The sequence below is a fragment of the Python bivittatus genome, unplaced genomic scaffold (assembly GCF_059951505.1).
Source record: "Python bivittatus isolate LINGU-HERP-01145 unplaced genomic scaffold, Pbiv_v1 ctg000570_np1212, whole genome shotgun sequence".
NCBI lineage: Eukaryota > Metazoa > Chordata > Lepidosauria > Squamata > Pythonidae > Python > Python bivittatus.
This window is the reverse complement of record NW_028277097.1, coordinates 1,078,504-1,101,444: the sequence shown is the minus strand read 5'-3', so window position 1 is coordinate 1,101,444 and position 22,941 is coordinate 1,078,504. Positions and strand designations below refer to the sequence as shown.

Sequence of the window (22,941 nt, the reverse complement as noted above, 5' to 3'; positions counted from 1 at the left end):
TGACACCAGGATGCCGTAAAGGAAAAGGGGTGTGGCAACATGGTTATTGCATGTAAGTCCCGCTGGTTGAAGTTTTTCTCTCCCCTCCGTGCCACCTCAAATACATCACAGAGAAAACGGTACGCCCCGTTGGACCATTTCGAAAGGCTTTAAAAACCGAAATGCACGAATGCCCCCCTTATTCAGGCACATCATGAGACGCCAAAGGTTCCCGACTACTTCAGGACTAGCAAAGTCTCTTTTCAGCGAAGGCTCCCAAGTTCCATGAAAGAAAACACAAATGAAATAAACACAAAACCGAAAACGCACGTAGAGCTCCAGGCGGCCTTTGGCTCTTTCCATTTCCATTCACTGCCTGCATTACCTCTCCACGCTGTTGGTAAAGGCTATGACTCATCTTGCTGTAGAGGATCTTGCACGCTATGGATGCGACAAAGCCTCTTATTCTCTCCCCAAATGCTGAGAAATCATTCGTGTGCTAGGCTCTGTACAAGAAGTTTGCCCCCCCTCCATGTCCCTGTAGTAACATATATACAACATATACAACTTAGCATGAGACCAAACTGGGCTCACTGATGGTCCTAACTATGGTTTCTGAAATCAGTCACAACTGGCTGGGTTAATACAACAGACTGATCCATAAAATGGTTTACACACAATGGCTGAGTTTATACAATGTAATAAGCCAACACAAAACAATTTATGTTATGGTTCAGCACAAGGTATAAATCTAGTGCCGGCCCTGGCTTTTGCACCCTGTCTTCTCCTTCCAGCTAAACAACTCTTTCCCATCCAGCTTAGACGATACGCCTTAGCTCTGTTTCACTGCAACTCCCACCTTGCCTAGCCAGCATAACCATTGCACTCTCCAGCTGTGCAAGCCTCCACTTGCCACCACCAGCAGCCAACACAGCTATACCAAGTCCCAATAAGCCCTTCCAACACAGTATTTTTCACATTTTCAGCTAAAATTAATTTGAAATTGACATCCACAAGTTATAACAAATATCTTTTACACTGGCTCTCTCTCTCTCTGCGTTTGCACATATGAGAAAGTAAGGATAGGTATGTGTGAAATAAGGGCCTTTACACACATGCACCTGGCTATGGTAAACATGTCCTTTTTTCTCAGTGTTCCCATGGCATTACCTTCCTCTTACCCACAGACCACAAGTGAGACAGGTTAGCTGTAGTGGTGTTAAAGCAGTATTTTCCTGCTTAGTCCAACACATTTCAAGGCAGCCTCACGATGAATCCAATCATTTAGGTTTGCTACCTATTATCTTGTAGAGGGAAGCCCAGTGGTGGGAACAAATTAAATAGAGGCAGGAAAGGAAAAGGGAATAGATACAGCAAATTTCGTACCAGTGGTAGTTTTGTACAAGCTCAAGGATGACTGCAAAACATTCCAGCTCAGTAGTGGGGCAAACTAGTATTAGAATTCATAACTCTCATAACTCATAATCCGGTCTACCTTGAAGGGCTGACATGGGTGATGTAATTACAAGTTACTATCATAAGGTCTTTCTGCTTCCAATGCACTAGGGTTGTAGCTGAAATTGGGCCAGTCTTCCAGGCCACAGCTTCACCTGCCCATCCAGCAGCAGAAGTGAGTCCAAGAGGACCCTCAAATTATAGACCTAGTCCCTCAGGAATAGAGCTAACATTCTCAAGAAATAACACCAGAGCCAGCACAGAACTTCATTGAGTTAACAGCAACTCCACTTTGCTTGGATTCAGTTGCTGCCTGTTTCTTCCCATCTGCACCCTAACAGCCTCTAGGCACCAGAACAAGCCTTGGACTGCCTTGTTGGAACAGCCCAGTGACAACATACAATTGGGTAGCATCAGCATATTGATGATCCTACACTCTGAGCCAATGATGGCTTCTCTCAGTGGCTTCCTGTAGATATTAAGGAGTGGGAGAAAACTGAGTCTTACAGCTTTTTATTGGGATGACCTCACTTGCAACCTGATTGCTCATTGGAAGGTTTGATAATGAAGCTCAAGCTCAGATACTTTGGTCACCTAATGCGAAGAGAGGACTTCTTGGAAAAGACCCTGATGCTGGGAAAGATTGAAGGCAAAAGGGGAAGAGGACACCAGAGGATGAGATGGTTAGATAGCATCACTGAAGCAATGAGCATGAAAATGAGCAAACTCAGGGAGGCAGTGAAGGACAGGAAGGCCTGGCACGATATGGTTCATGGGGTCACGAAGAGTCGGGCACGGCTTAACGACTGAACAACAACACTTGCAACATTGACTTGAACCATCTATTAAGGAAGAAATGGAACCACTAGAGGACAGTTCTCACAATTCCTAACCCCCTCCAAATGGTCCAGAAGGATATCATTGTTGATGGTGTGGAAAACAGACAAAAGGTCTAATAGGACCAGAAGGGTCAAATTCCCCACAACTAGATTCTGACAAAAATCATCAACCATCATGACCAACACAGTTTTATTCCATGCCCAACTGAGAAGGTGGGGATTGAAACTTCTAGCATGCTCTGAAGTTTTAATCCCCACCAAAAACTCTAACCTCCCCTTTCTAGGGAAAGTTAGACACAGCATTATAGTTCTCCAATACAGCCAGATCAAGAAAGGACTTTTTAAGAAGGGGGAGCACACAGCTTCTTTCAAGGCTGCAGGAGGCACTCCTCTCAGAGTAGGGCACTGATCACCTGGGAAGGCTGAGCTGACCACACATCCCCATCTTCTGCAAAAGCCAGGAGAAGTACTAATCAGTCCACCAGGTGGCAGAGGACATACTAGTAAGCAGCCTGTCCATTTCATTGGAATCCACAGGCCAGAAGAAATCCCAGTTAAACTGGCCAGACATCCTGTAATCGTCATCATCATCATAGACACCAGTGGATCTTTGGTGAATCTGAGGGATTTAATCAGCAAAATGTTGTAGAAAATAGTCACATCTGTGATGTCTCGGGATGTGCAGTGTCAAATAGCAATAATCCTCTCACTGGAACTTGGCACTCTCAGAGGAAATCTGGACTCTGAGATAAGATACTTTGTCACAGAATCAAGCAGCTATAGAAAGACAAAGAGCTGTTTCTAACTAGGTAGGAATCTGGTGGTATTTGTACTCATGCTCCACGATTTAAACGCTGAACTATTTTCTCTTGCTCTTTTCCAATGGACCACTTGCAGAACGTTTCTCACCCTGGCCCTCCACCTTGCGTTTGTTTACAGAATGGTTCATTCCATTCCCAGGCCTCTCATTTCCTGCCTCTACAGCTCCATTTCTCAAATGCAAAAAAGATTCACTTTCTTCTATAAAGCAAGAATGAGAAATCAGCGGCTGTTACTGGGCTTCAGTTTCCAGCAACCCCAGACAGAATGGCCAGGGGTTAAGAATGACTGGAATGGTTATATTCACCAACATCTGGAAAACATGTTCCTTCCCCCTGCTGTGGAGAACTAAGTAGACAGAATTGTTCCTTAGGACTGGGCAACCCAAACATGCATCTTGAGCACCAAGCTGAAGAACAGAGTGCTGTACTGTCTGTAGGCTGTAAAAAAATACTATTAACCCTTTCCCCCCAAATCCTCTAAATGGTTTGAATACAAAGTGCAAAATTAATTCTCAGCAATTCACTTTAAACTTTTGTTTTTAATTTCTACACTGGTACCAGTCAGAACATGGTCATATTGTAATGTGGCTTTACTAAGCACTCTAAATCACAAATACTAAAAACGCCAACTATTGTAAGCATTGTTGATTGTTAAAGAATGTCTCTCATTGACAGGAAAAAGCGGAGTGAGGCCCTTGCTGTTTGTTCTTAGGCAGGCCTGCTGTGGAAGCAGAACAGGTACCAGACATTATTCTGCCTGGAGTGAAAGGCAAAGGGCATTCCTTATAGTACAGTTACATTAACTGAGTTCACATCTATTTGTCTTCTTTTTTCCCCTCTCCTGTAAGGTCAAAGGGGTGGAGGAAATTGTAGAAAGGGTTGTAAATGAAAAAGGCCACAGACACTGAGTGCCTAGAAAGGACTTGTTTTCATGTTTTTCCTTGTCTCTCAAGGACTTGTCTCTATCACAGAAGAAAGGAGTCTATTCATCTCCCTCCCTCCGAATCTGCCATTTGGACACTGTGGTGGACCAGGTGAAACTACTTTTGCCTCATACAAACCCAAGGAATTTGGGGATGAAAAGAATCCACTGAAGGGTACTTCATTCTGTTGATTGGCTGGGTCAAAGTACTGGCATAGTATGTGCCGTACTCATGACCCAGGTAAGCAGAGGCAGAGAGTTGAGTATTATTTCAAAAATCATGGGACAGAGGGCAACAGGTTAGCTCAGGGTTAGGTCCTACTGTGTGGCATAGACAGCATAGTCTGTTCTTCCCCCTCATCTGTCACCTGAGAACTGAGAGCATGAAGTAAGAAATGCAGATTGAAAGCATAATGACCAGAGTGTTAACAACGGAAGATCCAGATCCAAATCTGTACTTAGATCACAATTCATGGCATAAATGTAATTCCTTCTCTATTTAACCTACCACCCAAGATTGTTTTGTGAATTATATGTAGGAGGAGAATTGTGTCACTTGGACTCCTTAGAGAAAAAGATATCAACTTAATTAATAAATAATATTAGTTTGGTATAGTAGTTAAGGAACAAGGCTAGAAACTGGGAGACTGTGAGTTCAAGACCTGCCTTAGGGACAAAGCCAGCTGGGTGACCTTGGGCCAGTCCCTCTCTCTCAGCCCTGGGAAGAAGGCAATGGCAAACCACTTCTGAAATCTTGCCAAGAAAACTTCAGGAATTGTCCAGGAAGTTACCAGGAGTCAACACTGACTCGAAGGAACAACAACATTATTAGTAGGCAGAATTATAGCTGATGATGGTGAGGAAAAGGAAAGAAAACTATGAATAGATATCTGTGTTGCTTCTGCAGAAAATCTGCTTTGATTCAGCTATTTCAGTTGATTTATTAGGAAAACACATACTCTTTTAATCCACTTAATTTTGCTAGTTCGAGAACTCTGATACCACCGTCAAAATACTGTTTGCTCTATGCATTTTTCTGACCTGAAGGGCAGAACTGGCACAACTGATCTGTTACTGGATTTTCCAAGACACTTTTTACTTTAAGGTAGGAGTGGAGAAAAAAATATTTTTATCCAAAAGGTTCCTGGCCACTAAGATAATGTATTGCAATATACATTGGCAGTGCCAAAGCCCAAATGATGGGGCCACCCCCTTTCAGCCCCTATTATTCCTAACATTCATTAAAAGTAGTGAGGGGGGGAGATGAGTCCTCCTTCAACCACAGCTGCTGAAAACTGGTGGCATGGTTTCCCCTCCTGTGCTTTGAGACAGGAAACACACAAAGGGGGGAAAAAAACTCTAAAAAAGTCCTAAAACCAATAGGTAGAAAATCTTGAGCCCATCCATGTGTGTCACATGGCTAGACACACTTTATTGCACTCTTCCACCCAATGTGGCTCCTGCTCTGCCCAAAAAAGGTGAGCCCCAACAGGCACAGAGAGCTGATGTTTTGATTGCAGCCACAGCAGTGGATGAGATATTTTTTAAACATTTTCTCTACTTTTTCTAAGGAAAATACAAATTATGCCATAGAACAGAGTATACTGAATATGCTATGAGCTCCCTCTCTCTCTGGCAAACTCTGTCTAGTTCTGGCAAACTAGGTAGAAGAATCTGCTGCCTAGCCTCTGCAAACAGTGCACAACATTTCATTTACATAACATATCCAAAACAAAGCTTAGAGAGACAGAATACTATTTCCATATACCATAATGCCATTTCCTATTTTAAATTACCACTACCTCAGTCTTCTATTAATGAAAAAAAAGAGCAAACTTTGCCATCTGTACTGTTTCTGTCATTTTCCCACTGTAGGTCTTGTAGGAGGTTTGGATGTTGCAAGAAATATTCTTGGACAGCAGGCATGAAAGAACCAAGCATCTCCAGCATGGAGTGATCCAGTCCAACCCCTCCCACGTCATGTCTCTTTCATGCTGCCATCTCATAAGCATAAAAGCAGCTTCTATCTCCTCTCTCTGACACACAAAAGATCTCGGTGCATCAAATGCCAACCTTTTAGGCTTTGAGGCACAAAGAGAGAGAATGAGAAAAGGGCAGGAGCAGGAAAGTGGCTCCTTCTATAATAACAGTATCTAGAAAGATATTTGTCAAAGCATCGTGGCCTGAATGATGCCTGGTGCATTTTTAAGCGCTCTTGCATCTGATTCATAGTGAACCAGTTTCATTTCTCTTCAGAAATTCACTTCCCCTATGAGTTTATTAATGATCAGTGCTATCTGTATTTTCAACTGAATGCAAAAGTTTAGGTATCCCTGGACAACGCTGTTTCAATGAAACTCTAAGTGAGAGGCACCTGACAGCACCTCTACAGGTATGAAGTTAAAAACATCTTTCTGCAGATTTGAACACTTACTTACTTTTTATCTGTAGTTGTTCACCAGTTCGAAATAAGAAAATGTTGATTATGGCAAGTGCAAAAGTTGGAGATCCTTTTAGGCAGAACTTCGTTGATACCTCCTTTGGTAGAAATAAGAGCTTCCATTGATTTTGGAATATTTTCCCACTTGTCTTTACAGAAGTTTTCTATCTCAGAAATACTTTTAGGTCTTCTTGCACATACCACACGCTTGAGATCTCCCCACAGACTTTCTATAATATGCAAGTCTGGGGATCATGGAGACCATTCAGAAATTTTCTCTTTCTTTCTGTGAGTACTTCATTTGGAAGCTTGTTTGGAGCTCTTGCCTTGCTGAAGTACCGAACCTCATTTCAGCTTCAGTTTCTTCACTGACTAGGGACCATCAGCTTCTAGAATATATTCACATTTAGTTAAATGTAGTCTTCCTTCCGCTTGCCCAATATTTCCTGTGCCACTGTCCACCACACAACACCAAAACATAATACAACCACTCCCATGCTTAACAGTCAGCCAGGTGTTCTTTTCTTCTAATTTTTCTCCCTTTTTTTTCTCCAAATGTATCTTGCCCGGTTGTGTTCACGGTTTTGTTTCATCAGTCCAAAGCACTTTTTCAAAAACAATTCAGGCTTATCAAGGCTTTCTTTGGCATACTTTAGAAAATTACTTTTGTGATGAGAAAAGCTTTCCTTCCGACAGCTCCCCCATGCATATCATTGTCCTATCAGCAATTTTGTACTGTAGATCTGTGGACAACTACCCCAGTATCAGCTAAACTTTTTATTAGGTTATGTGCAGTGATCAGTGGGTTCTGTTTGACCCAAGACAAAAGAAGCAAACAGCTCTGGGGTTTTGACAGAGTTTTCCTATTTGCTTTGTTTAGATTTTATTCCAAAGAATGCTTCCTAAATCTGACATGGAATGAAATGTTTATATCATATGAGCGCAATGTTTATATTATATAGAGTATTCAACTCATGCCTCAGCTTATCCTTTGGGGTTACTGAATAACTCCAATTTTCTGTACTATTAAGAAGAGCCATTCTCAGAGAAATTAAAGGTCTCTCACGTCCTAATTTTTCAAGATATTATTAGAAACAGACTCCGTGCTCTCAGTAATATCTTGACATTAGTTGGCACAATGACTAATTAATGAGGGAGACACTTCCTTGGCATAATTCTCAAGGATTCACATTATATTTTGTTAAACTTAAAACCTGAAAACATAAACAAACATAACTTTTGGGGCCCTGAGTTGCTAAAGGTTCAGGATTTAGTAGGGGTCAGTACAGGGTGAGGAAGAAAAAGCAGAGCAAAATGAAAATCCTGTTGTATAATGCCGTATAATGCAATGTAAATGAGCATTGGCCCCAATTCGAAAGGTTGGACTTGGCTAAATATCTGCCACAGGCTTCAGTGCCACAAACAAGATACAATCATATTCCAGTGCTCCAGATTCTGCACCTGCAGCCACTCGCATTGATCTGTCCAGCCCAAGAGAGCATCACAGCTGTTGCAGTGAAAGCCAAAGAGTGGAGAGAAGGCAATGTGGTAGCTTTTGTGGAGAGGCATCTTGGCAAGGACAGTCACAAGAAGAAGGTATTGTTCATGAGTAGACCTAGCAGACAGGTTGACCAGTACCAGCAGAACTCAGATGAAAGCTCGCAACTTGCAGCACAACGGCCTGTATTAGAAGTTAGACAGGCCTAAACCTTGTATCTCTCTGAGTCTTATTAGGAAGCTGGACTGACTCTGTGGAAACCTCTAAATGAAAATCCTTACTGTCATGCTCACTGAATTCAACTACTTTTTTTTCATTGCTCATCTGGAATCTTGGATTAGACTGGACCTAAGGCTTGCCTATCAGTTTCACTGTGAGTGCCTCTGTGAGTGCCTCTGTTGATCTGAACTCCAGACAGTTAACAAATTTGTTAAAATCTTTGGAGAAAGACTTTGCATCAGAAGGTACTGGCTGCTTTAATAAGCAATAGTGAGATGTACATTTGTCAAGATGTTGACAGCTGGAACCTGCACAGCACATCTTGTCTTGAATAAGAGCCAAGAGTCACATTTAAATCTTAACAGATATGTCAGAGGCTGTATTCTAAAGAGTATGGATAAGGGAAAGTAAAGAAAGAGATGATGTTCTGAGTGAAACTAAATGTGATTTCATTTAGATATACATTTAATTAAAATGATGCTATATCAATTAAATACAACAAATATGGTTATTCTCGATGTATTTAATAATTTTCCCCTTCTGTCCTATTAAAAACTGAAATTTGGTGGTAAATTTTTGAGAGGAATTGTGCCCATACTCAAGGCTTTGGGGACATTGGTTATCACTCCTGCCCTAAATAATTACCTGTTCCATAAGTGACAAAAATCTGTTCTTGAAAACAAATGGATGGTTTTATATTTTCCATTTGCTTTTCAATTTGAATTTCACGCCAATTAATAGTTTTGCCATTACAAGAAACAAAATAAAACCAGTTTATTTCTAGATACTAGTGTGAGTGCAATTATATATTATTCTTGTTGCTAATGAAAAAAGTAATCAGCAAAATCTTTCTGAAAGTGATTCATTAAATATGTAACCTACTGATCACACTTTCATTTCATTCCCAAATGAAATCTGTGTCTTAGAAAATGTGCTGATAAGTATTATTTAAAAAACATTTTTCTTCTTTTAGTCAAAATTTAACAGAATTGTATCAAGAGTGCTTTTCTTGTGACTTTTAAAAAGAGTTACATATTTTATTATTCCAGCAAAATTGCAATCAGTTAAATGTTTACTACTTTGCAAATCAGTAATCATGATTTGCTACCATAAATTTAGATAAGATCCAATATGTATAATATAACCCTGGCTTAGCTTGCCAGATTAAGTCCTCTCCCTAATGGCATGAATATAAAAAAATAACAATAAGGCAAGCCTATACCAATAAACCATTATTTGCTCCATTTCTCTAACAATAGTGTAGGAGTCAGTTCATAGGGCACATTTGCAAAATCATATGGTGGTAAGGCTAAGAATTTTGTCTGAAACTGGTCTATGATGAAGATTGTAGTTATGGTTACAACTATCTTAAGGTGAAACCATGGCTTTCTCAGACTTATATACCTAAAATAAATATCTCATACAATCTGATATCATTCATTTCCAATGAATTCTCCCTTCCAGCTTTCAGGTCAAAGTTGTGTTCATTCTATACACATTACTAGATCAATTCCTTCCAGCTTCATTTATGCAATGTGCAAAGTTTAGTTTGTTTTAACCTTGGGTGGTGTGTTTGTGTGCCTTAACATGTCATGAGGATTCAGCTAGTTATTGTAGTTTTCCATGTATTCTGCAGGGTGAATTCAGTAACCAGGTTAATTAAGCATGTTATACAAACACAATAGGATTTGTTCCTGTATCACATTTAACTGGGTCAATAGAAGAGATAATGTGTAGTGGGAACTTCAAGGAAGAACTTTCATTGAATCTGTCACCTAATCTCAAGGATTTAGCACTAAAGACCCAGCTGGGCATAGGGACAAAATGCAAAAGCAACTGCTCACTGTGGGGTTCCCTACTTTAATTACTTCTGAATCTGACAATACTGTTCACAGAGATGTACTGAAAATCAGAGTCTCTCCAGCATTAATCTCTCTAGCAATTGGGCCTCTGCAACCCCCCACTTCTCCTAGGGATAACAGCCTCCCAACTTCGTTTCCATTGACTGGTGGACTACAATAACGAACATTTCAACATAGACCTCATGATGTGCTACTAGCATATGACGCCACATTTACTGGGAGAAGGGATGTCTAAGATATTTGTTTCATGGCAACAGGCCCATAGAATCTGATGACAGCAATAGTCATGAAGTTGCTGTCGTTTAGTTGTGTTGTTCTGACCTTTGTTGGTGTATTGGGGGCTTTTTGTAAAATGAAAGGGGTACGGCGAGAAGTTCACCCTTTCCCATCTGCACCCTGTGATTCTTATCAAAATTGCACCACCATGTCCTGTATTTTTATTTTTCCTTTTTCTAAGCAAGCAGAAATTATGCCTACCCAGACCCTACCAAACGGACTGAAATACAGGCAAGGAACAAAGAGAAAAGTAAACCATTGATTTGTTCTTTTGTCTGGGGCATGTACCACGGATAAAACTCTTACCCTTAACACTTGAAGGATATGTGCAAACATTTCCATTTCAAACAATGGTCTATAGTCTGGCTTCAGGCAGTCCTTAATAGCCATAATAAGAAAAACAGTTCCTGGTTATGCGCTATGCCTGCATAAAGCCGAATTTACTGCAAACATCAAGCATTTTACACGCTATTATTTTTCCTTTTCCAAATTTAAAAATGAAGTAAAATATGCAGGGATGCGACACATGTTTAAAAAAAGGGTTTTGGCCGTACAGTTGCAGCTATCATCTTAAGTTTTTTTAGTTCAGATGCTCCTGAAACTATGCACAAAGATCATCAGGGCTCTCTCCTTATCATAAATTCTAAATCCTTCTCATAAATCATAAATTCTTTTAGTACATTGACTAATTTATTCAGAATAGTTTGTAATTGTCTGAGTTTCTTCCTTGGTCAATTAGTCTATAATTTCTTGTTCACGTACTGTATCATTAAATAAATAACAAATAAGCTTAATATATTTGAAATCTTTCATATTGCTGAAACTTTTTTCCTTGCCTCTTTAGCATCTACTCCATGTTTGCCCAATGGCTCTGTCAACAATACTGGTTCTTATCTTGAAGCGTCAGACCTTTCATAATGGCAGAAATAGATACATCACATTTATTGAATTTTTGACCTTTTAATATATAGAAGTCTGGATAAAATAATATTTCTTTATTAGATATGATCAATAGGTTGAACTTTTAGAACTGAAAAACCATTTTTAAAAAATCCACACTGTAATGCTTATTGTATCAAGTTTTGTTTTGTTTTTTAAATTGAAGTCCCTGAACTGAACACAGACTGATACGATTTGTAGCTGACCCAAAAAATCTGGATGTTATTTTTATCAGAATCATTGTATGCTGTAAAGTAAGGTAGTTTTTTTTTTTAACGTGGTGTCCTTTGGAGGCAGCAGTTCTCAAGTGACACGGCTTTTGTAGCTGAATGCCTCTGAAGGGCTCCAGTTAAGAAAAGTTGGAATGAGAAAGAACTTGAAGCACTCAGTATGCTGTGATGTCTTTGGTATCACTAGGAATTTAAAAAGGAAAAAAGAACTAATTAACCTCAGAAGACAACCATCTAACTTGGCAGCACATAAAACTAAGAAAAAAGGGCAAAACAAGAAGAAGCAGAACCCAACAGCCCTGATTAGGATGGGCAAGCATAACTGCTTTTCTATTTAGGCCACGTATGTTTAAGAAGGCTGACACCCCCCTTATCGTTCAGGAAATTATTGAATACCTGGTTGTTCACTCAGGCTTTGGGAGCAGGGTAATTGTGGAACCCCCTTTTATCCTTTTGCCTGTTTTTTATTTTATTATGATTTGCTTTGATCTTCTTTTAAATATGTTGCTCTTCTGGTCAGCTGTACCTTTTATATGCTTTTATATTCACACACACACACACACACTGTAAGCCCATGCATGGATAAGCCAGCCCTTGAATTTTTAACCAAAATACCATGAAAGATACACCATCCACGAATAAGCAAAACCAATTTGGGGGGTGTATTTTGGCACCTAAAATTCGTAGCTTATCCATGAGTATATACAGTAGGATCTTAGTTTTAAGCCACCCGGAGTCATTTGAGCATTGGGTGACCTATTAAATAAATTCAGTATGATACAATACAATACAATACAATACAATACAATACAATACAATACAATACAATACAATACAATACAAATTTTCAGAGGATAATATTCTTTTGAACTATATACCTAGTACTGTATATGGAATTTGACATCTGGACAACATAAATGGATTCTCTGTGCCCTTACTATGGCCAAAAGACTGATATTGCAACATTGGAAAGATAAATGTATGGCTCCATTCACCCAATGGATTGAAGACCTGATTGCACTTGCAAAGACATAGACTTTGTATGGGTAAGTATAATGAAATATGGGACTCGTTTATATAAAATACAGTAGGTTAAAAATATGACAGCTATATAAATGTATTGGAAATATATATGCATTTGAATAATATTTGCATTAGATAAATATATACTGTATATAGATATGTAACTATTGTATAAAGGTATACTACAGTTTTTATTTTTCTATTTTTTTTTTGTTCTTGTGTATTTTTGTCACTTTTTTATAATACTACCTTTTAATGTTTTCTTTCTTCTTATGTATTACTATTATTTTGGTGTTTTTTCCCCTTTTTGTTATTAATTAAAAAGCAATAAACATTATTTTAAAAATACAATACAATTGGAAGGAGTGCAAGAGAAAAAAATTTCTCGCTGATCAGAAATCTATTAAAAATAGGATGATTTATTTTTATAGATTAAAAAAGCCATGAAGACTGTGATAGCACCTTACTTGTTCCACTTCTGATAACAATATTTATAGAATAAGTACTTGGATTAAATAATATTGTAAAGACAAACACTAATGGCTCCAATATGGATTTTGCTATATTTATTTTGGATTATAATGCTTCATTTATTTGATGGGAATGGTGTCAAATATGTAGATGATTCTTGTCTGGTTGTAATAGGGTTGTACTCTTAATTACAATTAAAACCTGCTTCAATTTTTTCAGTTACAGAATCTGTAACTGTACCTTTATCTTCAGTTACGTGAACTACACAGAGAAGGAAGTTGAAAAAGATGAACTATCAAATGTACAGACATTAATGTTTAATGAGTTGCCTGATACATGATTTGCAGCAAAGTTTTAATTATTGATGTAGAAAAACTGACATGACAGGGATCATTCACCTACCCTGGCTTGCAAAACAATTTTGGTTGAAGATGAAACAGAAGCAGTTTTCTGAAAAAAAAGTCTCCGTAATCTAAAACTGCCAGAGGGAAAAACCCGTCAAAAGCAGTTACAGATTTTCTTTCCCTTTTTAAAGTGTTTTGTAACCAGGTTTAAATATTTCAGCTTCATTATAGGCATCAAGCAATCAAATTATTTTGTAAATAACCCCATGCCAAAGGCATTAGATTATATGCTCAAACCTTTGCAATTATGATAGGCTAATATGTATGTTACCCTTACATACTGCATAAATTCCCATTGGGCTAGCCACGGTAACTCACATTAACATCCAAAAATGTTATGTGAAATGGTTCTTGTGGGCACAAATGTTCATCAAAATATTTACTCAGAATACTCAGAAAACTTAGGAGGCGGCTTTTGAATGTTTTTGCAGATTAAAAGATTTTGTGGCCCTCAGCATGCTGGCTGGGGAATTCTGGGAGTTGAAGTCCACACATCTTAAAATTGCCAAGTTTGAAAAACACTGGGCTAAAGCATGGAGAACCTAATGGGCAATTAAAGCTCCAAGAATTTGGGCTGCCTGGGGCAAAAGCGTCTCCCGCACCTGTCTTGTAAAATAAAACAAGAACAAAACAACTTTGTACTGCTTCTGTAACTCTGAATCTGTGTGAATGGTTTCAGCTGTGTAAACCATTTGCTTCTGTAATGGATTCAGAATTACACAAAAGGCAGGCTTTATATTTGTAATGTTGAAGTTCTGCAATAGTACCCCTAACCACACTAGGAATTCTTATCTTTTGAAGGCTATGAAAATGAAACTGGTTTAGTACAGAGCTGAAGGTTGCATTAATATCATCTCTCTCTTATAAGGTACATGTAAACTATGACAAGAATTTCTTTCTTATCAACCACTTCCATCCAGTACTCCTCCCATCTACATTTTCAATTATTTTTTACTTCGTTTTCATGTACATCCCTAACCTTAAGTCAGCTTCCCAATACAGTGGTTTCTTACCCAACAGGAGGACAAAAGGTAAACCGGCATACCTCTAACAACAAAACACAACACAGCAAAACCCTCACTCTGGAAGTTGCAGAGTGAGTGAGACTTTAGGACTCCTTGCAAACAGCTGCTGCTGAAATTTTGATGGGGGTATTTGAATGCTAAAACTCCCACCCAGTTCATGGGTACAGTTTTCCCCACATGTGATTATGCTCATTCATACTGAATGCCTGCAGGGAAACCAACGTCACTACTGTAATTGTGTAACATCAGTAGGGTATTATCCAGATTCACAGTACCTGAATAGGACTGCTGTACCGACACACCCAGCTGCTTTAGAGAATGTGGTGTACAGCACAATGATGTGAAAAAACCAAGCATACTTTGAAAATTTCTACAACTAAGAACTGCGATAATGCAGAATTCTCTAATATAGGCTAATTTGCAAATGTGTTCAGCTGAGCACTTGCATAAACCTTTCTCAAAACTTCAAGCTAAATACACACAGATCAATAAAACAGCCAGCTGAGCACACAGGGATGTTGGATGGGGGGGGGGGTTGCTGGTGCATTTCATTACCTCATTGCATAAGAACTCCTTGCATTGCAGGAGAATGTCTGCCGAGGTCTCTAAAATCAGCAATAAGGAAATGCCATGGGCTCTGGTGGACATCAGCCATGAAAATGTCAATCAGTACAGTCAACATACTCCCTTATTTGAATGTTTCAGAGTTCTAAACTCACACTGACAAACAATGGCAATGAATAGAAAAGAGATGTCAAAGGCAAGGAATGCAAGATAAAGGGGAAAGGTGAAACTAGACAACTGCCCACACAACTCATATGCAAGCCATCTTTAGACAGATACACCCCCCTACTGCTTAAGCAGGAGCCTCAGTGAGCTGTTTCCATGTTTTCTGGAGCAAGCACTAATTCAGAATTATTTATAAATTAAATTATAAGCAATTATTTTCTTAGAAGCAAAAATGTGAGATTTGGGGAATCATAGAATCATAGGCTTGGAGGGGATCTTAGAGGTCTTTTAAGCCCCCCCCCCCGCCCAGTGCAGGAATCATCGTATCCTCATGACTTTTTCTTTTTTGCCAGCCAAAGCTTTCCATTGTTTTCGAGTTACTGTTTCTTATGATTAGCCTGTGAGAAACCAAACTAACCAACCAACCAACCAACCAACCAACCAACCAACCAACCAACCAATCAAACCACTAACATAGGGGATATTCTTCCCTAGCTCTCAAGGAATTCACCCAAATATACCCCTGGATATTAAACCACCTTTTCTAGTCCTTTCTTGATACTAGATTCCATGTATTGACGAATACGAAGCTGCTGCTCACTGGTCATGCTTCACACAGGTAGAAATAAATGAGGCAGAGATCAGAGAAGTACATTTTAATTTGTATTCTCCTTCTCTAGGAAGGGATGTTGTCGCTGATAGTTTCCTTTTATGATGCAAATTATATAGACACAGACAGCAGCTAGAAATATAGGTAACTCACCTTCCTTTCGTAAAGATGAACATAGAGTATCTTGTCCTCATCATGTCAAGCCATTCCAGTTGCCCAACCAAACACATCTTTGATATCTTTGTATGACTGTGTAAGGTATACATTTATAATAATAAAGTATAATATATAAATATGCAATCATGTTATATTGACTGTATTAACAGGAGATGCAGGCAGAATGAAAAAGGCCAAAGGGTTTTTAGATTCCTGCAAAACCTAAAATGGGAAGGAGGAAGGAATGCCAGTGGACACATGGGAAAGCCGACTAATATCCTTTCAACACATTTAGAACCACAACTGAATAATGAGGTTATTGTTAAATCCTTAATGAGATTTATTAAATGAATGTGAGTCAAATATTCCCCAATCTACAAAGCATTTATTGCTTTCCTTTTAATATACAGCAGTCTGACCAGGAGTGAGCTTGTGACTATACAAAGCATAATAATATTTGATTGCTTCCCAGTTAAACAGCAAACTAACTTAATGATCTTTTATATAAAAGAGGTATTTAAAAGAGAGAAACAAAATGCCACATTAAGCAGCATCCCCTGAAAATGTTGCTGGACTTATGGATTTTTGGGGAAGTATGGCTATGGTCATATTTGGCTCAAATATATTTTGTACATTTTGAGTTAGTACAATGAATGAGTCAAGCCAAGGTATATGGCTTAGCATTCTTTAAGGAATCAAACTATTTCGGCTTGTTTGTTCATAACATTGTGGAAAAAATGAACCATGGCTTTTCATGGGGTGGGTTTTTCATGACTGAATGAATACGGATAGGATGCCTCCTATGAAGATGGAGACGCTTCCTCAAAGCTATTTGCATGAGTTGTGAAATGTGCTAAATATCAAGGCAAGCGTATTGTCGAAGGCTGTCACGGCCGGCATACGATGGCTGGTGGGGGACTTCCGGGCTGTGTGGCCGCGTTCTTGAGGTTTTGTTTCCTAACGTTTCGCCAGCACCTGTGACCGGCATCTTCAGAGTGCAGGAGCACAGACAGGAGCAGTTCTCTCTGTGCCCAGGATGATGTGACCCTTCTGTGGGTATTTATAGAGATCTGGGGGGGGGGGATTGGGGGTGTGTGGGGGGGGGTTGAGTTACTGAGTGGCTGCTTGTTTTGGTGTCAGAATCTGTGTGTATCTTCCTGGGGATTAGGCAGGGTTTTTTCTTCTACTGAATTGTTAACGAAGGGCTGCTGGGGGTGATTAGCAAGTTCATTGTGTGAACTGTTCACATGTCCTGGTGGCTGAGCTGAGTTCGTTGACCTTGTGCAGGCTGTATTTTTCAGGATTGGTAGCCAGGTTTTGTTGATTTTTAGACTCTCCTCTTTTTTATTGAAACTGTGCTGGTGTTTGTGAATCTCAATGGCTTCCCGGTATAGCCTGGTATAGTGGCTGTTGGTGTTGTCCAGTATCTCTGTGTTTTCAAATAGGATTTTGTGTCCAGTGTGCTTGAGAGCATGTTCAGCTACTGCAGATTTTTCTGGTTGCTGTAGTCTGCAGTGCCTTTCGTGTTCTTTTATCCTGGTATGGATGCTGCGTTTTGTGGTCCCGATGTATACTTGTCCGCAACTGCATGGTATGCGGTATACTCCTGCAGCGGTGAGAGGATCCCTTTTGTCTTTTGCTGATTTTAGCACTTCTTGTACTTTTCTGGTGGGTCTGAAGATTGTTTGGAAATCAAGGCAAGCCATTTCACTCCAGGGAACCTCATAAAAATGGGATAGCTTGCATCTCTCTCCACACCCAACTTACTGAATCCTCTTTACAGCCTTGGTCAATGTAAGTACAGGACAAATTACTGTTTTTTTCTTTTCATTTTCTTTTCAATTGCTCTGTAAAATTCCTTGCTCCATAAAACTCCTTGAATCAAAAGCATGGGAAGAATTTATTTAATATTGTGCCTAGCCAGCAAAAAGGTTTCATTTATCACCTAGTTATCCATACTTTGTTTAGGAGAGATAAACAGACCCTACAGGAAAAAAAAAAATTCCACTGTTATGTGCTGCCTGAGTATCCATCTCATTCTGCTTAAGTCATTGTATATTAGCCACAGGCTGTGAAGGGCCGAAGACGCCAGCCTGCTACAGCTATCTAGGGTTACATGATTGAAGTGGCAAAGAAGCATTCATAATTAATAAATAAATATCAAGTAAAGACAATAACTCCCTCAAGTCTAGCTCAGCTTCTGTTGCTTTCATAAACACATCCACGTTTTTCTTGGAAACAATATGGAAGTGCTTTGTTCCTTTGTTTTCCAGGATTTTTTAAAACTTGATCTAGCCTAGAGTGCAATATTACAGTGGTTTCTCAACCAGGTATTAGCCTCATCCAGTCTTCTTTTTATATTTCCTGTAAATATTGTATTATGTAGTTCTTCTAAACTTTTTAAAATTGCTTTTGTTATAATCATGTTTATTTATTTTATCTATGTGTTATTAGCCTTCTAAGAACCTCTTAAAGAAAGAGAGTTTTAAAAAAATTAAAAATCAAATTAATCAAATTAATAAGAATACATTGTTTGCAGGCATTGGATGGAAACATCTTGCCCACTGAATAGTTGGTAGTAGATGTTGGGGGTGGGAACACATGGGGAAACAGTGCAAGAAGAAATAGCATCAGGATCTCTAAATCGGTCCTGCCAAGCATTGCAACTTTTTAAATTTATTGAACAAAAATAAAAAGGCTTGCTGAATAATAAACCAAGTGCCGTAATAAATCAAATACCTTCTAATCCATAATCTGACAAAAATCAAGTGGCATTTGTGCATAATATTAACTGCATGATGAACTGAATAGCACAAGAGGATTTTCTTAATGCTAAAAAGAAAAAAAGAAGAAGAATCTAGAAAAGCCCTGCACAGAGATTTGCATTGCCTGATCAAAAATGAAAGGGATACATTCAGGATTACTTATTTTCTCAGTTCAATAATAAAATTATACTGTAGTTACACAAAATTCAGAATATTTAAGCGTTGCCATAGAATTCTGTGATGAGCTCTAGCTATATAATCTTACATATAACATATTAAAAACTATATTCCTTTGAACACATATATGAGAAAATAATAGTATATCTTCTACACATCAACCCATACAGCCTCCATGTAGAATTGGATGGTGAAATCAAGATCTCTCACTCTGCACCAGTCTATGGGCACTTACGAGAGTTGTACATGAATGTTTAGTCCACAGGATAGCAACATAAGGATCCGCCCCAAGAGAGAAAACACATGACTAGAGAAGTAGTCCAACCAAGTGGAGATCAAGGCATGAGTAGTTACTGTCATGGCATCCAGGTTCAAGCAGAGATGTAACTGGCACACCAGACAAAGGCACACCCTGAGCATGGCTTTTACCTGCTGCTTTAGTGTGTCATGGGAATGCACTTTGAGAGTAACTACTGGGACCAATGATATGGGATTGACCTTTTGTTTACTGATGAAAGTAGCTCTTCATAAGAGACCTTGTTTTGTGCTGAACGCTAGTTTTGCTTCAGGATTTCTACATCTCTGGCCCAGCCCAGGGTGGCAATGTATAACCATCTGATGACCTCATCCAGTGGTTTCATGTAGATGTTGTTTAGAAATAATGGCTATAATTTAAATTGAAATACAATTCATCTCACCATAGTGAGGATGGCTTTGGTCAGATGTGCCTATTTAGATATGGTTTTTAAACCACACAGCAATAATTTGATCCTGTTGGTCCCAATGAAGTGGACAGGATTCTCATAACTGTTAACTCAGTGATCTGTATATTAGATCTAGGTTCCTCGTAGTTGTCCAAGGTCTCCCAAAAAGTGGCATATAGTTGGGCCCTGCTGGTGGTGAACTCTTCCTTGAGAGTGAGAGAGTTGTCCCATCCTCTCCTAAAGAGGCAGTGGTTTGCTCTCTCCTCAAGAAGCCACTGCTGGATCCTTCTGTACTGGGCAATTTCTGTCCCATTTCCAACCTTCCCTTTTTGGGGAAGGTTGTAGAGAAGGTGGTTGTGCTGCAGTTCCAGAGAACTCTGGAAGAAATGGATTATCTGGACTCTTTTCAGTCAGAATTCTGACCTGGGTATGGGACTGAAACAGCATTGATCATACTTGTAGATGACCTCTGGTGGGAGCTGGATTGGGGAGAGGGGATGCATTCATCCTTTCTCTTCTGACTTCTTGGTGGCTTTCAGTCCCATTGATCATGGTATCCCTCTGGATTAAACCTGGGGATTGGGAGTGGGCAGTGCTGTGTTGTGCTGTTTCTCTTCCTTTCTCTGGGGTTGTGCTATTTTGCTTCCTTTCTCTGGGTTCCAGTTGATCAGGAACCTTGGCCCCTGCTTTGTGGGGTTCCTTGGCCCCTGCTGTGCAGGGTTCTGCAGGGCTCGGTACTCTCTCCATTCCTGTTTAACATCTACATGAAGTTGCTGGGTTAGGTCATCTGACAGCATGGTGTGAGGTATTATCAGTAAACTGATGATACCAGCTTTATATCTCCACCCCTGGCTGCCCAAGTGATGCTGTGGAGGTTCTATCTCAGTGTCTGGAGGCTATGGAGATTGAATGGGCAGCAACAGGTTTCAGCTCAACCCTAGCAAGACTGAGTATCTTGGGTATAAGAGTCCCTTGGTTCCAGGGGTTTTCCATCTTTAGTTCTGGATGGGGCTGCACTATCCCAAACATAACCAATCCACAATTTGGGGGTCCTCCTGGACTCACAGCTGTTTGAAGAACAGGCAGCAGTTATGGCTAGGAAGGCCTTTGCACAGCTTCATGTTGTGCACCAATTGTGCCCTCCCCTGGACCACAAGGCCCTGCTCATGGTCACTCATCCCTTGGTCACCCCCCAAATGGACTACTGCAATGTGCTTTACATGGGACTGCCCTTGAAGGGCATCCAGAAGCTACAGCTGGTACAAAATGTAGCAGCATGAGTAGTTATGTGCACTCCTAGATCAGTGCATGTTATACCTCTGCTCCGCAAGCTGCCAGTATGCTTCCAGGTTCAATTGAAGGTGCTGACTGTAAGCTATAGAGCTGCTCGTGAAGGAAAGAAGGACCTGATTATGTCCCTGTCCCTGTCCCTGTCCCTGATTATGTCTACCCATCCCATTAGATCCAGCAGAAGGGGCATGCTTTGGTCCTGCTTATTAGGGATTCCCATCTGCTGAGGCCCAGGGACACAGCCTTTTCTGTCATGGTGCCTACCCTTTGGAATATCATTTCCCCAGATTGGCCCTGGCCCTGTTGGCCTTTTGTAAGGCCTTAAAGACATGCTTCTGCCATTGGGCCTGGGGATCAGGAGGTGTGGTGGCACCCATACTATGGTTGTATTAATTTGTTATTGATGAGTTTGCTTTTATCCCAGCTACAGTTTATATGTGTTGTCATTTTTTTTTATGCTGGTTTTTTTTACTATTGTTATGGGCGGAATGAATGAATGAATGAATGAATGAATGAATGAATGAATGAATGAATGAATGAATAAATGAATAGGATGCTGAATATTTCTATGAACTCCTGGGGGCTCTAAGTAACATTAATAACATTAACAGTCAGTGAAATTGTGTTCCCCAACTATAAGACCTTTATTCCACTGTTTTACAGCACTCAATGAAAATCTGCAGGAACACTTAATGAATTGACTTGTTAATCAGCCGGCTTTATTGGGAAAGTACCCTGATGCCAATATTACTCAGCAATTCTATTGCCAGCCGCTACTCTTAGAGCCATTGTAATTTATGTTAATAGAAGGTTTTCTATGCTCCAACTAACTCTTATAGATCTTATGATAAGTGCATATGGTGGGAAGAAGGGTAGAGCAGAAATCTCATGCAGAATATATCCATGATTTTTAGGAGAACAAGAATAGCCAATGACTATTCATTCTAGCTGAACTATTTGGCTTATTTTTGGTAGAATATCAAGATATTTGATAATTTCTTGGATCACCAAGTGCCAAGTCTACTTTTTAATGCCAGCCTACCTGCCTTCCTTCCATCCACAGCCTAGAAGAAAGTGAGAGAACCTAATTAAAGACATAGAATGGCTAAAGGAGCAGGTAACTAATGAGGAAATACTATTCCTTTGTTAGGCAGATTACTAGTTAACATCTCAAGATGGTCAGTTGTATTAATGGATGCTAATAATTAGGCTATGGCTCCTGACATCAGGAGAATTCCTTGTTTTTTTGAATGAGATTCCACCTCAGTACAATATAAAGAGGATTTTCTCCAGCTATGAGCATGCATTACATATCTTAAGGGGAGCATCAGGAATGGACTAAGCCAGTGGTTCTCACACTGACTGTGGTGAAGGACCAATTTTTTAAAAAAATTCCAATCTGTTGTGGACCAATACTTCCATAAAATACAGTAAAATAAGTACACAGCTCACACCATGCAAGTTTGATAACACCCAAATTAGCCTATAGACTGTTCAGTGAGACAAGTCCACTGCTCACATGCTTGGAAGTCAAGGCAATGTTAAACTGTGATAAAAGTTTCTAAATGCTTACTCTCAAATTTTGTACTTATTTCTTCATGGTTCGGACTGACACCAGTTTGTGGATACCACTTTGAGTACCACTAGACTAGGTGACACAATTTCTCAGTAATGGCTACTACACTTGGAACACTCTTTTCCTCCCCCCACCCCCACAGGTACAAATGACCCATAACTTATTGGCATTTTCTAAACTAGCTGAAGCAATGCCATTTTAATGGGCATTTGGCGCTTAGGTTGGGTTGCTTGTGAAGCAGTTGATTGCTTATTGGGGGTTTTAATAAATATGTGAGGGGTTTTTTTTCCTTTTTATGTTTGTGGCTTTATTGTATCTTGCCCAGAGTCCTTGCTCCTTTGGATGAGTTATAAATATTGTAAATAAATAAATGAAATGTGTAGGGGAGGAAAAGAAAGTTGCGGAGGTGCCTTTGAAAAGGAAGGAAGGAAGGAAGGAAGGAAGGAAGGAAGGAAGGAAGGAAGGAAGGAAGGAAGGAAGGAAGGAAGGAAGGAGCAAGCTATAATGAGCAACTTTGGGGGGAAATACAAG

General features: G+C 39.6%; 1 protein-coding gene across 2 annotated transcripts in view; it reads right to left on the bottom strand.

Annotated features, from left to right (window-relative positions):
- The window catches only part of PDE4D (phosphodiesterase 4D), a 679,443-nt gene that overhangs the window by 319,172 nt on the left and 337,330 nt on the right, over positions 1–22,941 (bottom strand). The window lies entirely within an intron of this gene.